At 38.6% G+C, this 15,312-nt stretch overlaps 1 long non-coding RNA gene across 1 annotated transcript in view; it reads left to right on the top strand.

Moving 5' to 3' along the window:
* LOC118226425 overlaps positions 1-14,809 on the top strand; it is a 31,859-nt gene extending 17,050 nt beyond the window's left edge. Inside the window, exons 3-4 of the long non-coding RNA XR_004765039.1 lie at positions 7,326-7,398; positions 12,149-14,809. This is a non-coding gene — a long non-coding RNA (uncharacterized LOC118226425). The remainder of the gene's footprint in view (positions 1-7,325; positions 7,399-12,148) is intronic.
* Positions 14,810-15,312: the final 503 nt, after the last annotated feature.

The following is a 15,312-nucleotide window of genomic DNA, read 5'->3' as shown; positions in this document are numbered from 1 at the left end:
TGTAGAACACAGTATCATTTTGTAATGCTGAGAAAAAATGGGTATTCTATTGGAACACCTTTGTTCTGTTTTGCCTCTTCCATTTTTGTGTTTGTTCCACAGCAGGCTTAAATTCTATGTGGATACAGTGGTGTGAAAAAGTATTTGCCCCCTTCCTGATTTCCTCTATTATTGCATATTTGTCACACTGGTTTCAGATCTTTAGACAAAATGTCATATTAGGCAAAGGGAAACTGAGTTAACACAAAACAAATTGTTGTTGTTGTTGTTGTTGTTATTATTATTCATTTTTTAATGAAAAAAGTATAAAACACCCATATGAAAAAGTAATCGCACCCTTAGTTACTCAACAACTAATTAACCAAATTGAATTGATAATTTACTTCAGCTGATTGAACACACCCAGGCTTGACTGCAGCCAGCCCTATTGATTCTAAATCTCAGTCATGTTGATCCTTACCATCATAGTGAAGTAGTCACCACAAAGATTCTACAAGTACACTATGCCACAATCAAAGGACATTCTAACAGAGCTGAGAAAAAGCATGAAATATATCAGTTTGGAAATGGTTACAAAGCCATTTCAAAGGCTCTAGAACTCCACTGAAACACAGCGAAAGCCATTATCTCTAAATGGAGAACACTTGGTGAATCTTCCCAGGAGTAGCTGGCCTCTCAAAATTTCTACAACCCATACAGGTCGTCACAAAAGATCCCAGAAGAACATCCAAAGAAGTTCAGGCCTGTCTAGCTTAAGGTAAGGACAGTGTTCATGTCTTCAAAATAAGACATGGGATTCATAGGAGAGTAGCAAGGTGAAAGCTACTGCTAACCAAGAGGAAGCATCAATGCCTGTCTCAGAATTTTCAAAAAAGAACTGGATGATCCCCAAGCCTTTTGCGATAATGTTCTATGGACAGATGAGTCTAAAGTAGAACTTTTTGGATGACACAGGTTCAATACAGAATTTGACAGCAAGAACATCATACCAACAGTCAAACATGGTGGTGGTAGTGTGATGGTGTGGGGATGCTTTGCTGCCTTGGGACCTGGACAACTTGCCATTATTGAAGGAACCATGAAGGTTCCTTCAAACCACCTACTCTGCACCTGAAAATACTTAAGAATCTTCGGTCTTCTGTCCGTGAACTGAAGCTAAAGTGTAATTTGATTATGCAACAAGACAATGTTCCAAAACATAAAAGTCCACTGAAAAGAAACATAATTTAGGTTTTGGAGTGGTCTAGTCAAAGTCCTGACTTCAACTAGAGATAGTGTGGCAGGACCTGAAACAAGCAGTTCATGTTCGAAAACCTTCCAGTTTGTCTGAATTAAAGCAGTTCTGCAAAGAAGAGTGGGCTAAAATTCCTCCACAGCAATGTGTCAAGGACTGATATCAAATTATAGGAAGCGTTGAGTTGCAGTCATTGCTGCTGAAGGTGGTGAAACCAGTTATTAAGTGTGTTTGGGTACCATTTTCATTGCATAAATTAAATGATAATTCAAAAAATGTGTTTTGTGTTTGATATTACATGAAGGATCTGAAACTATTCAGAGTGACAAATATGCAATAATAGAGGGAATAAGGATTTCATTTAATTTATTTTCTCTTCACTCTTCACTTTTACATGGGACCCATATAAAATACCACTGTGTAGTCAGTGGTTGCTTTCTGAAATGGCAAATAAGTTATTGATGTTGCGGAGTGACATCAAAAAATCACTTGAATGCAAAAAAAATAATAAAAATGTGAACATCCTAATACAAGTGGCTTTTTGTTAAGTGGTTTTTGGTATTTTTGATGTTGAAAGGATTCTTAATATAGTATGTGATATTATTGACATTTGTACTCTGTCCTGTTGGTGATCCCACCCATTATTAAACTGTTACCTATGTGTTTTTAAAAAAATATTTTAGCTCCTGGAAATGTTATAATTAATGTTCTAAGCTTAACAGCACAGAGGATATATATTATATTAGGATGTATTAGTGTACAGTATTAGTGCCATGGTAGTGATAGCTAGCCTAGCTGTTCGGTTGTGCAGTTTCGTTGCTATAATATATTGAACGTTGCTAAATAAATATATTATTCATTACTTGTCCAACATAAGGCTCATCACTTGACATTTTGGGTGCTACAGTAGTAGACTTCCCATCGCACTTAATGGCTGTACCGCCACTGCGTATAAAGACACAGGTTGTGAGAGAACCTGGCAACCAGTTGCCTAGGCAGAGATTTGATTGAGAGCATGTAGAAGGTGGTGTCATGCTTTGGGTCATGCTTTTGGGTTGGGCACTTTCAAATGACCTATTGCTCCTTTAAAAAGTGCATGTCGTATGAAACATTGAGCTTATCTATATGCTACGTATTTTTTTCAAATGTAATGTTATCAATAGCTTGTGCAGTAAATTAGATTTTAATGCAAATAAAAATATTAGAGAGAAATTGTTGGCAAGAAAAATTGTACAACATGAGTTAATTTGTATAAAATGCTAATATATTTTCAAACTGCTTCTTTAGGTATTTAATCGATTTTAACTCAGTCAGCACAGCTTGGCTCTAAGATAAAGAGGCACTTAAGTTGTTTGCGACTGGAAGTTAAGAAGTTTATTGCAGCTGGGCTGAACCAGAACATCCTTTTGTACCAAGGTATATGTTATTCTTAAGTAACATTTTTAGTTTGAACAATGTAGGTACTATCATTAACTTACTGCTGTAGTTCAGAAATGGTATTCAGGGTTTCCCCCAGAAAAATTGTTAGGCCCGGTGGCAAGTATCTTTTGATGGGGGTCCAGCGCGGGCCAGCAACAGACTGATGGCAGCATTAATGTAGGGCCCTATAGTTTCTGTGATAAAAGAATCACGGAATTGAGCATTTAAAAAAGCTATAACACAGATTCCATAGGGCCCTACATTAAGTCAGTGCTAAAAGTTGACTGGAGATTTGAAAATATAACTACGTAATGTGAATGTTGTTATAAATAAGTCATTTATTCAATACACATTTTTAAAAATCAACAACTATTTACAGCATAGCATAGTCTTACAAAGAATCTGACAACAATGTACAGACTTGGAATGCTGTGTTTTTAACAACAACAAAAGAAATTAAAATAAATAATATCAAAGTTTTTGCACTCTACAAAAAACCTGAAAAAAGTCCTGATTGGCTTCTGATTCTTACAGCCTTGGAATGCTGGGCACATTTCAACAACAACAACAAAAGAAATTAAAATAAATAATATCAAAGTTTTTGCACTCTACAAAAACTTGTATTCAAGTCCTGATTGGCTACTGAATCTTACAACAAGCCTTGGAATGCTGGGCACATTTAAATAGGGATGGGAATCGCAAACCGGTTCCAAGTTGTCCTATTCATTGGAATCGTATGGCTCCAAGCTTATCGATTCTGCTTATCGAAGCCAGCATGTTTTACGACAGCTGCGCATTGCAAAACAATGACGTAACGCCTTGGGGGAGGCACGCACGCCGGCAGGCTCTCTCAGGTGTTTGTTTTGGATGGCAGCTTTCACAACAAATTTGATCCGGGCTGCCATTCTGTTGCGATAAAGACAACTCAGCAATTTCTCTGGATTAACGGGTTATTTTCTAGCCTGAAATGCGATCGTATTACTAAATGGCTACACATGTCATGTAACGTGCAAGTAGTTGTCTATCTCCCTGGATATGAAGTAAATGTTTTTACCAATAAATAATAATAATAAATGCGATTTTATGGAAATAGCTATACAAAAAGGCAAAATAAATGTTGTGTTTGCGATTGCCGTCTTAGATGTTAGAAGGAAATGTCACTGACAAAATAAAGTTTGCTCTCTTTGCAGTGGTTTGGGCCTGGAAACGAGCTGTAAGAGTGGGATATGCACAACACTGCCTACTAATAGCTTTGGAATTCTGGGCACATTTCAACAACAACAAAATATCTATGTATCTGTGTTACTGAGTGTTTGGCTGGCTAGCTAAGTTAGCTAAATGACCACGTTGTCGTGCACATCAATGTAATCAAGCTAACGTTATTAATAAACAAGTGAAGTCGTTATTTCGATGGCGATTAATAAATCATGTAATGTTACAATGTATCGAACATTACATTCATGATACTAGTTTAACGTTACCTACACACTGCTTAAGTTAATATAAAAAGAATGTACTTACCGACAAGATGAAGTGATAACACAGTTTGCAACGAGGTTAGTTGGCCTACTAAAGAATTTGTGCCTTGCTAGGTACTGTTAGCTTGTGATAGTTGGAAGCATCAAATGTTGAACATCACTCTATGCACAATGAGGAACAGACCTGCTGTTTTCCTATAGTGCGTTCACGTTTTAACCAACAGATGTCGCTGGTGAGCTTTCCAACCGAGTTGCACCGTAACTGTAGTTTAAAAAACGTCTTAAAAATACATTTAAAAAAAAAGAATCCCGGATGCTTAGGCCCGGCGGGGGGCCAATTTAGGCCCGGCGGCCCGCCGGGCTTGCAATACACTGGCGGAAACCCTGGTACTTCCTTAGCTACTGACTACAGTGTTCTGTTTTTTGTTCATTTTTATCCACAGCACAGATTAGTTCATTTAACTTCTGTTTTCAAAAACTGTATAAAAAAGGAAATTTTGCTTCCAGTTTCTACTCCCTGTGTGTCTAAAATATCTATGGAAACAGAATATTGTTGTGAGCCATTCCTTTTTATTAGATTTTCTAAATTAAACTGCCTGTGAATGAAGCCTAAAGTAAAGAAAAGGTGCAGATTTACATAATGAACAGACTTTAAGGACAGTTGGCAATGATGGTTTTTTGTAGTTTTAGTGCTTCAGCAGTAATGATGATGAATGATTAATGCAAGATATTACACACCTTGCAGGAGATAAAAAGGTGTCTTGGTTCGTGAAATGAGAATATTAGCATTGGCAGTTAGTTAAAGCAGTATTTGTCTCTCTCTAGTATAAAATGTGACCATTAGATAATACCACCTTTTATGATGCTGCAAATTGCTAATGTGTGTCTTTTCTTCTTACGTGAAAAGGGATGTACTATCTACACCGCTCGGCATATTCACAGGCATAATTCAGTTTAGGCATATCAGTGCTTTATGAAAGTTCAAACAGTATGAAAGTTCAAACAGTAATGTGCTTCATAAGGTTTTAGTAAAACAATCCGAATCAATTTGTTTTTGAGGGGGAAGTTGTGTCTCTTTCAAAACACCATACACCGTAATAGTGCTCTATTCTTTTAACAGTTAATTTAGACATGATGGAATTTAACTTTTAATTCTCCAGGTCTTTAAAACCTCCAAGTAAAAATACAAATAATAATAATTGTAAACCTTAACAACTGTATGTTATTTAAACAAGGTTTATTAGTTTAAATGTACGTAACTTTCTGTGATTCATTCATATCCTCTCTTGTTTCATAATGTAATAATAGTTTAACTGAATCATGGATTTAGACCCTGTTTGAATATGGCACTGGCAGCCATTTTGTTGAGTGTTCTGTCAGTGTGCATTTAATTCATGTGCTTGAAGTCACATGTCCTAGTCTTGTCTGAATTAAATCTCTCTCTCTGTTTCACACATAGATGTTTTTTTTATTTTGAGGTGATACAGGAGGAATGTGGAAATTGAGCAAATAAGAGGCTAGAGATTGAACATGGCTTAAATACAAGAGAGGAAAATGCACTAAAAGAACAGAAAATCAGACCAGAGGCAGTCAAATCCAACCTAGAGTTGGATGCATTGGTGCATGGCAGTAAACCACAGGCAGTGATGCTGTGATTGTTTCAGCAGCATCCATAGGAACCTTTATCTTTGCACACTTTTTGAGATTGGATGCACCCCAGTCAGGTCCACTCCACTAGGCTTGGCCAGGAGAGCGGTCTCGGTTGCAGAATGTGTAGGACAGTACACATAAAGCATTGTTTGTTGTATAGCTGGGACCAGTGCTCTCCATGCAATGGTTCATCAGATACTAGATTCCAGATCTTAAGATAAATAATTACTGTATTTACAGCAAGTATGGTAGTATCTCTTGTATTTACAGAATTTTAGTGATGTTATTTTTCTTTTTTAGCCTTTCAAATTTTAAGCTCTAGTTTTAAGCTTTTAATTTGGTTACTTTCACCACTGAGTTACTGTATGAAACCATTGACTTAAAGTTACATTTCTTCAAAAATGTAAACTCTATAAATTGTCATAGATCTGAAGTAGGGGAGGCTTTATTTGAGTTTGCTGACCAGAAAAAAAATTCAATTTGTTAAAATAAATAGTTCTAGAATCACCCTCAGAGTAACATGGTAACCGATAGACTAGGTTCATTTAATGAATATTTGTTCAGGTGGCGTAGAGACCTTTCAGCCGTGTTCCTGAGAGCCAATTGAAAGTGTTAAGATAACAGGCTTATAAGAGAAGCTCTGCTTCTCTCATTTGAGCAGTGCTTGAGATCAAGGATGTTGTTAGAACATGCAAAATAAGCATCTGTCACTTTAACGACAGATAATGTACAGAGTTTTGACCGTGTATGGCATTTCAAGTATCACAGCAATGCATATGCTCATAATGCAAGGTCTGTTTTAAATTGTATCAATTGTTTTTTGAACTGTGCTCAATGTGAGGCTAAACGCTGTCATCAGAAAGTTCTAGAGTAACTGTGCCTGTCTGGTCGTTAAGGAAGGAAACACGGCTGTGAAAGTGTCACGCAAACAGAACAGAAACTCAGGGATGTGCCACAGAAAGGGCTGACCTTTACTAAGAAACCATGCCAAGATGCCAGGATGTTGCTTTGCATCTGAATCACTCAAATGAAGGCTTATATGGGCAAATCTGAAAGTCATTATGTGTATGTATACGTGGTTCTTGTTTTTTCGTGCCACAGCGGACCACCCTAGATGTTCACGTGAAATATGTGTCTGATGAAACTGACAGGAACCCCAGGAGGCAGAACAATAGAAATAACTTGAGCCGCATTTTTCCAGTGTTGGTTTCACAGACATATTTCAGTCCCTCATGTAGCTCACCATAGGTTTTTCAGTCACAGCATATACATCCATCAGACATGCCATCAGGCTGAAATTAACATTAGGTGCACTAAATAATACATATATTTCCAATGCATGTCATAATAAATACCCTTTTTGAACATCAGGCCCATGTTCACTGTTTTCTTCTGTTTATGCTGTACCTGTGTGTAACAATGTCTCTGCTATCTGCATGGGGTGAAACTGTACTCTGCTACCTTGACATGAGTGGGTTTCAGTCTGCTATATTAATGGTATAATTCACATGTTTATATGGTAATCTACTTGCCTTTTTTCAAAGGGGTCCACAGGACAGACACCTGCCCAGTCCAGTCCCACTGTTCTCCACCTCTCCCTCTCTTCACCAGGTCAAGGTAAAGCTTCTCTCCCTCTCAGAGCTGTGTGTTTTTGTAAAATAATAGACTTTCAAATTCTTTGCAGTTCTTTTCATGGTCAGAATATGACAAGTAGTATAAAAGTCATAGCATAAAATAATTTAATAATATCTGCTGTTGTGTTGACATGTGCATCACTTGTGTTTAAATATTAAGCCAGTTGCTTTCGTTTAAATAAATACAGAAACAAAATTCCAACATATCGCACTATGCATATGAAGTCATTTAATGTAACTGTGTTACTGGAGCAGATTAGATTAAGTAACTTCCTTGCAGTTAAAATATCCATGTAGCACCCAGTATTTTCAAACTTATGGTCACAAGTGCGGTTTTCTGAACTGAATGGCTTCACGAGCACTTTGTGAATATTAAGATGTACTTAGGAGCAGAAGATTTCCTGCAGTGAACATTTCTAAATGCACTGAAGCCATTTCATTGCTGAGATCATTTCTTCCTTGCCAGATGTGTGAGGAAAGCCAATCAGCCGGCAGCTGTGAACTCAGGCCCAGACATTTCCAGATAGAAAGAGTCAATTGTAAAATAAAAATAGATCCACTTTATTGTGACTTGAAGAAAAAATGTAATAAGCCAGAAATATTTTGCCATTATACAGGTATGCTGTGTCATTTAAATCTGAAGCTCGGAAGGAAAACACAGAACCAAATCTGAAATTCAAGGAGATTTTCTTCACCCTTGGCTTATATAGGTTACATGGGTTGAGCCCGACCCCTCCTCTGCTTCCACCAGTTTATTGACCCCTGTCTGAGAGTGTCTGGCACACCTCCCCCCCAGTCCTTTACAGCTATGAATTCAATTATAGACATGCTTACAACTGGCTGCGTCTCTCAGAACTCCAATTCCATACCACCAATTGAAGGCAATACTAATACATAAAATATTTAAAAATGAAAAGAGTACCATTTTTTTGATGTGTACAATTCTGTGTACCTACACGATTATTTGTGTACTATTCTACAATCAAAAGAACACTCCTGGTAACTAAAAAATTGAAAGAAATGCCTGTATTTGCACAAGCAAAGCAAACAGTATCCTAGTCATTTTCACAAAATATGTATTCTTAAAGCTGTTCTGACATTAATGGAATCGTTAACTGTAATTTAAGGAAGATATATGTTTACCATGTTAAAATATGATCAGATTGTGTCATACAACAATTCAGTGCACTATAAATCATTAGGTTTGAGTGAAGGGATATCAAGGTTTGTCAAATTTTCGAATCGTAAAATTTCCCAGAGCCAATGTCGTATTATTAGGAATATGTGTTTGCGTGCATGCCTGCATGCCTGCCTGCGTGCCTGCGTCTGTGTATGTTTGTGTGTGTCATTTATATGTGCGTGCCTGCAGGTATGTCCATATGTGTGCGATAGTGCCGTGTGATCCACCGAGAGTGCCATTAATGTGTGGTAGACCCCCGGTGGTTTTCGGCCTCTCTCAGCCATGCTTTCTCTGTAACGTGGGGGCTCGGCTGACAGGGGCATTGCCCGTTGCTCTGGAGGGACTCCTATGATCGCCTTCCACACAAAGGAAATATTCTGCCCGGCCCAGGGGTCCACGGCTTCTCTTCCCACAAGTGCAACATTGAACTGGCAGGATTAAGGAATGCCTCTTCGAGACGAGGGTTGCCATGGGAAAAGCTTTCTTCTGGCAGCGCTGTGTCTGTTACTCGCTGAAAGCCAGCCGGGACTCTTTATTCACCAACACTATCAATGCAAGTAACATTAATACAGATTTACCATCATAATGTCCAATTAGTGCACTGAGCCTTATTTTGTGTCACAGACTGATAATGGGGTAATTTCAGTCAGAAAGTGGCCATCAGACATTTTTTTGTTATTTTTGCAGGGCTGTTCAGATTGTTATTTTATACCCAGCGGCCACTGTGTGAGTTAATAGTGAATTCCTTAATAGCACCAAGTCACATGCTTGAGAGGATGTCCTGAGGTTGGAAAGCGGAGAGCTTGCATAGAGTGCTTATTCATATGAGACGGACTAATGATGCTTTCACAATGATGTCACCCCATGAGAACTTATGTGTGGGGGAGGACAATCTAAAAAGTTCCCCCTCCCCCTACTAGGGCAGTGTCTTTGGCCACAGAGAGGCTGCTCTTCAGAACTATATTAACAAGAGAAACCTATGTTCTATATTTAGAAAATTGGTTTGACTGTTGGATGCAAACCTACATATGACTAATAAAACTGAACTGAACTGAACTGAACAAATGGGTTTGATATGAACAGATAAAGGTGATATGGATCTCTGTGTCTAGTAGACAACCCTTAAAACCTGAAATGAACCAAAGTCAAGCTTCTTAATTGAATCTCAATTTTCAAATGGTTGTGCTAGATTTGCTCTTTTCAAGCACTAATCCATTTTATTCAGCTTCAGTTAGAACATTGGAGTTCCACAAAGCTGATGTGGAATAGGTTTGCCATAGATAATGGATAATTAGCAAGGGCATGGCCGGAAGACTATAGATAATTTTGATCAAAAGGATGCGGTTTGAATGCAGCAAGTGGACCAGTTGGGGCCATGAATTTGTCCGTCACCATTTTCCTTAGTATTGCCTCACCATAAATAAATCTCTTACCAAAGGAAATGGATGGCTATTGATTTTCTCCTTTAGATCAATGTTGTTAAGAAAGAAATGCGGTAAGATTGAATGAGGCCGGTTTGAATAATGCCACCATTGTAGTAGAAGTGTAATTTTACATTAGATGGGGTGAACTTAGTATTTGCAATTTAGTGAGAAGATGCCCTTCGAACGTAAAGTGAGAAGCGAACGATCCAACATATCCTGATATCCTAGGCTCCGTTTAAGCTATCTTATTCATTTTCACACACAAGCAATGGATTCATTGGAAAAATAAAATTTAATTGGCTGTATTTGTTCCGATATGCCTCGGTGAAGCATGTAGTTAATATTGTTTTTCGCTACTAAGAATAAATGCAGGCTAAATGTAATATCGCAGTTCAGATGTTTGTTCAATAGGCCATGAAAGCATCTCCAAACCCCTGCCGGTTAATGTAATCTGAAGGGAGCTCATATGGTTTGGATTGGTGCTTGAGGATAAGGCAATGTAAGTGCACTGCACAGAAGTGAGAGCAAGTTTGCGTGAGAGGAGAACAAGCACTAGAGGGAATGTCTCTGTGTTAAAATGGGAATCAAGCACTGTTTTACATTAGTCACATGACAAGACCTGCAGACCACCAAAACACTGTGAAGATGCTTTTCTCCAGTACTTCTCAGTGGACCATTAATCCCTCTGTATGGCAATGAATGAGTTTGGTTATGCTGTATGTGGTTATAGGTTAGCATGACTGTGGTAATGAGTCTTTCCTTTCCTTAAAAGAAAAAAAAAGGTTTGAATGATTATTAAAAATGGTGGAAGTGGATGTCATTATGTTAAATAATAAATGTTTAAATATCTGAAATTGTGACACTTGAAAATTGTTTTCTTTAGAACATATAAAGTTGAACATGAACAGAATGTGTGACCTGTAGCAATTATTTGAATTGAACAGTTGTTTAAAAGAACTGAAATTAATAGTCATTTGTCACTGTAGACACATCTGAAACAATCTCGTAATTTCTTCACTATTCTGCATTTAATAATAAAGGTGCAATAATCCATACACCCCCACCCCCCCCCCCCCTCAGGTGCTGTTAGCTCAGAATTCGACAGGCTGATGAATATACAATCGTTCTTTAGGGCTGTGATTGGCTGCCAGTGAAGTAAAGAAATGTTACAGACCGTCCAGCCGGTGACTGGCATTCAGAATATTCCAGACCACTCCCCGGATGTTTTGTGCACTCAGAGCTGCTCAGATTTGTGCTCTGGGACAGGCTTGTGCGGCACCTTAGCGATTAATGTCTGCACTTATTGTGATGATTGGAAGCAACCTTTATTTGCCATTCTCTTTATGTTCAATTAGGGTCTCTAATCAGCATCAGAGCCCCTGTGTGACAGCAGGCAGCAGGGCAGTCCTCTGAACCCTGTCCTCCGCGCTCTAGTAAGGCTTCCTGCTGAAAGATCTGAGAGTGGCAATTACAGTAATCGCCCTGATCAAAGAGAGGGTGCGTCATAGAGAGGAAGGCAGCAGTCTAGTCAATGAAGAGAAAGAAATGTGCCTTCAATATATCATCCCTTTATCAAGCATGTACTCACCCACTGTGTGTGCATGTGTATATATGGTATGGTACGGCGTTTTTATTTTACTGTGGTTTGGAAGAAAAAAAACTGAAGTGAAGTATAATTATTATTTTAAAGTGAATGTAAAGGGGCTGAAATAAATAAATCAATTTCAAATAAATAACAATAAATTATCGCAGCAGGATGTATCCACTACACGTCCACCAAATATCTATTCAAAGTAATGTCAATAACTATGATAACACACATTTCAAGTCACGCAACATCTGTATTGAAAAAACATTTGGATTGTATGGGCGTGGTCAGGACTGTATCGCCACCCTCACCTCCCCCTCAGCTCCTCCCAAAAACGTACCACTCACAAGTAAATGCACACACACACGTGGCTAGCGCGGCAGATGGTTTCACGGCTACGAGTGCAATGAAACAGACTGCTTTGTTTTGTTATGACACGCATTCTACCTAGCATATCAGGTTTACCGGACTTGGAGACAGAAATTCTACTAACACCATTTACTGTAACCAACCAATAATTCCACTTGTTTATGTTTTTCAGACCCAATAAGAGTGACAGGCCAAGGTGTGGAGGAGCACACACACTCACACACACTCACATGCATACACACACACACACACACACGCACACCGGCACACGCACCACATCCAAGGACAGGTAAGTAGCACAAAGAATGGCTCAAAACCTCTAACAGGATCAAAATGTGTAGTCAAAGCTGGGTGCTATTTTTCCCCCTTTAAGAAATAAAGCCTGTAACTCTGTAAACAAAATGTAGTCTTTCTCCTGAAATTAATATTTCTGTTGCACATTCCTTCCTATATATTATTATTATTATTATTATTATTATTATTATCATTTTACAGTTGAATGATAACTCAATATCACTAATGTTCCTTCCCAGCATTTCCAGTTGTTACAGTATATAGGTTAAAACTTCAGACCTGTACATAAAAGCGTTCTGGGAGGTTGGTACTCCCAGATGGAATCCTCGGTTTTTCACACTTGCCACTCAGATGCGTTGGAAACAACAGGCATGTAAATGCAGCGCATGTTACCGGGCAGTAACCCAACCTTACCACTGATTGACTGACAGGGGCTCAATCCCCGAGGTCTTTGCCTGTGACACAGAAATCTACTTCTGACTCACTTCTGTCATTCCTTGTTTAAGTGAGATTTTCAGAATGCCAGTATTCCGTATTTGATATTGCTTAGAGCAAGGAGAGTACATTTGTGGCTTATTTATGACCCATAGACTGGAGGCAGAATTTGCTGCCTTCAAATTAGATTCTTGATACAGTGTATCTTTCTTACCCTTAGTTCTGTGTTACTCCGTTTTATTACTTCACACCCGGAAAGGCAAGGCCAAGGCTGTGAACTGAAAGGGTTATTCTGTGCAAGTAGAAAACCCAAGGCCAAATTTGAGCTAGAATGCTAAAATTCCTCAATTAAACTGCATGTCACCTTTTTTCTTTGAAGACATTTACTACTGGTCCATTAAGTCTTTTCTAATACTTTGCATACATGTATTTGAAATAGATAAAGGGATATTCCTTTCAGGATTTCTTGATTTTAGCCTGTATTTACAATCAAAGAAGTCTCCTGCTCGGTCTTCAGCCCCACCCACTCAAACCGAGTAAGTTAGCCCACCAGTATATGTTACCCTTAGCTTCACTATTGCCTTGATTTGTATGTTTGTTTCTGTTCGTACTTTATTCTGTACTCCCTTCTGTATTACTGTCTTATGTATCTGTTTTGCCTTCTATACTTATTGTACGTACTGTTTTTTACCCTCTTAACTGTAAGTGACCTTGGGCTCTGAAAAGGTGCTATAAAGGTGCTATAATAATAATAATAATAATAATAATAATTATTATTATTATATGAATGTATTAATAGAATGACAGCACTGAAAGAGCAGTAATTAATTGTCTGTTGTGTTATAAGATAAGCGTTCAGATAAACTGTCTCTTTCTGCCCCTCGACAAGTGATGTAGGGGATCCATCAACTGTAGCAGAGGAGTTTTAAACCCTGTTGCTTTCCTTCTTTGTCATTGCTCATTCTGCCAGTGTATTACACACATAAATAAGTCACCGCCTTTATGCAGATGGAACAGTCAGTTTACTTCATCCTCATAGCAGCAGTACTTCAACACAAATGTGCTCCCCCAGTGTACACACAACCCATATATATCTTTATATATTAAATATATATCTTGATTTGGCTCTGTGCTCCAAACGTTTAGATTTGTAATCAAACAATCCACGTGTGGTTAAAGTGCAGATTCTCAGCTTTTATTAAACGGTATTTTAATACATTTTGGTTTCACTATGTAGATGTTCCAGCACTTTCTAGTCAATTATGTACATCCTTCTGCCTTTTCCTTTTCCTCAGATGGCACTGGGATTGCTTGCAGGTAGTTAATTCTGCCTTACATCGTGTCTGGTAAGGTTTGGTTAGGAATACTTTGGGATGCATTATATCTCCTAAATCTGCTGCCATATGAGTTCAAAAGACACTGGAATTCCTCGACTAGCATTCATTAGCGTCTCGGGCATCACTGGGTGTCCTGGGTCCTCATGGGCTGTTGTCTGCACCATACCTTTACCTCTAAGACAAAGGACATTACAGAGTACATACCAGGGTGCCCTTGAGCAAGGTAGTTAAGCAGAATTACTTCAGTATATGTCCAACTGTGTAAATGGGTACCATGTAAAAAATATAAAATTGCATATATTGCTGTGAATATCTGCTAAAATGCCAGTAATGTAATGTAATCATTCTTTTCTATTGGGTTTCCACTGGGTTCATGATGTTTCCCTCAGATCATTGCACTCAAGAATTCTCTATCCTCATTTGACCTATGTTAGAGAAATTCAGCTGAAGTCGCCCACAAATTTTTTTCTTCCTACATCGACCAATGCCTGCTCTGCATGCTCCCGCCACAAGTGAACTTGAACCCCACAAAAAGAAGTAGCTACAGTTATAGAATAATTAAACACGCTGGCTCCTGTTAAAGCAACACATGCAATCAAGTTATAGTCAAGTAAAAAATGAAATACAAACAAAAATGCAGTATAATTACACTTATGTTCCTTTAATACATAATATGAAATCCGATTACATTTGTATCATGCTTCCCATGCAGACTTCTGTCAGGACCACTGTCATCAAGTAGAACTTTATTGACAATAAAGGCAATACAGTTATGTTTGGCGGTATGGCTCTGTTCTGGAGCTCTCCCGCCAACCATGCAGCCCGCGTGGATAAGGCCGGGAGGCCAGCAGCCAAACCCCCCCTTAGGGGGTACACACAGAACAGATCCAGCAGCAAAGCAGTTTTTAACACATATGAATGGAGCAAATGCAATTTCTTAACATATAAGGATGGAGCAATACAACTTCTTAACACATAGGAATGGAGAATGCAAATTCTTGACGCATGGGGATGGAGCTGGGGTGGTGGAGGGGATTTACGAAGCAACGTGCAGCGCTTGCATGCAGGAGGAGCAGCCGAATGAGTAGAGGGAGCCTGTTTAAGTAGACCGCCCTGTTAGTGAATGTACTGTGATAGGCGAACATCACTCAGCTGAGCCATCAGCTGATTCGGCCGGAGCGCTTGACTCTCGTGACCTGCCAGAACTACGCGATGCTCCATTTTTGCAAATACATTTCACATTTTCCGAGAGCAGCAGGTTTTTTCTCTT

Source organism: Anguilla anguilla, chromosome 4, assembly GCF_013347855.1.
Source record: "Anguilla anguilla isolate fAngAng1 chromosome 4, fAngAng1.pri, whole genome shotgun sequence".
Classification (NCBI taxonomy): Eukaryota; Metazoa; Chordata; class Actinopteri; order Anguilliformes; family Anguillidae; genus Anguilla; species Anguilla anguilla.
The sequence above is the reverse complement of the archived record's forward strand: the minus strand, read 5'-3'. Positions and strand labels throughout refer to the sequence as shown.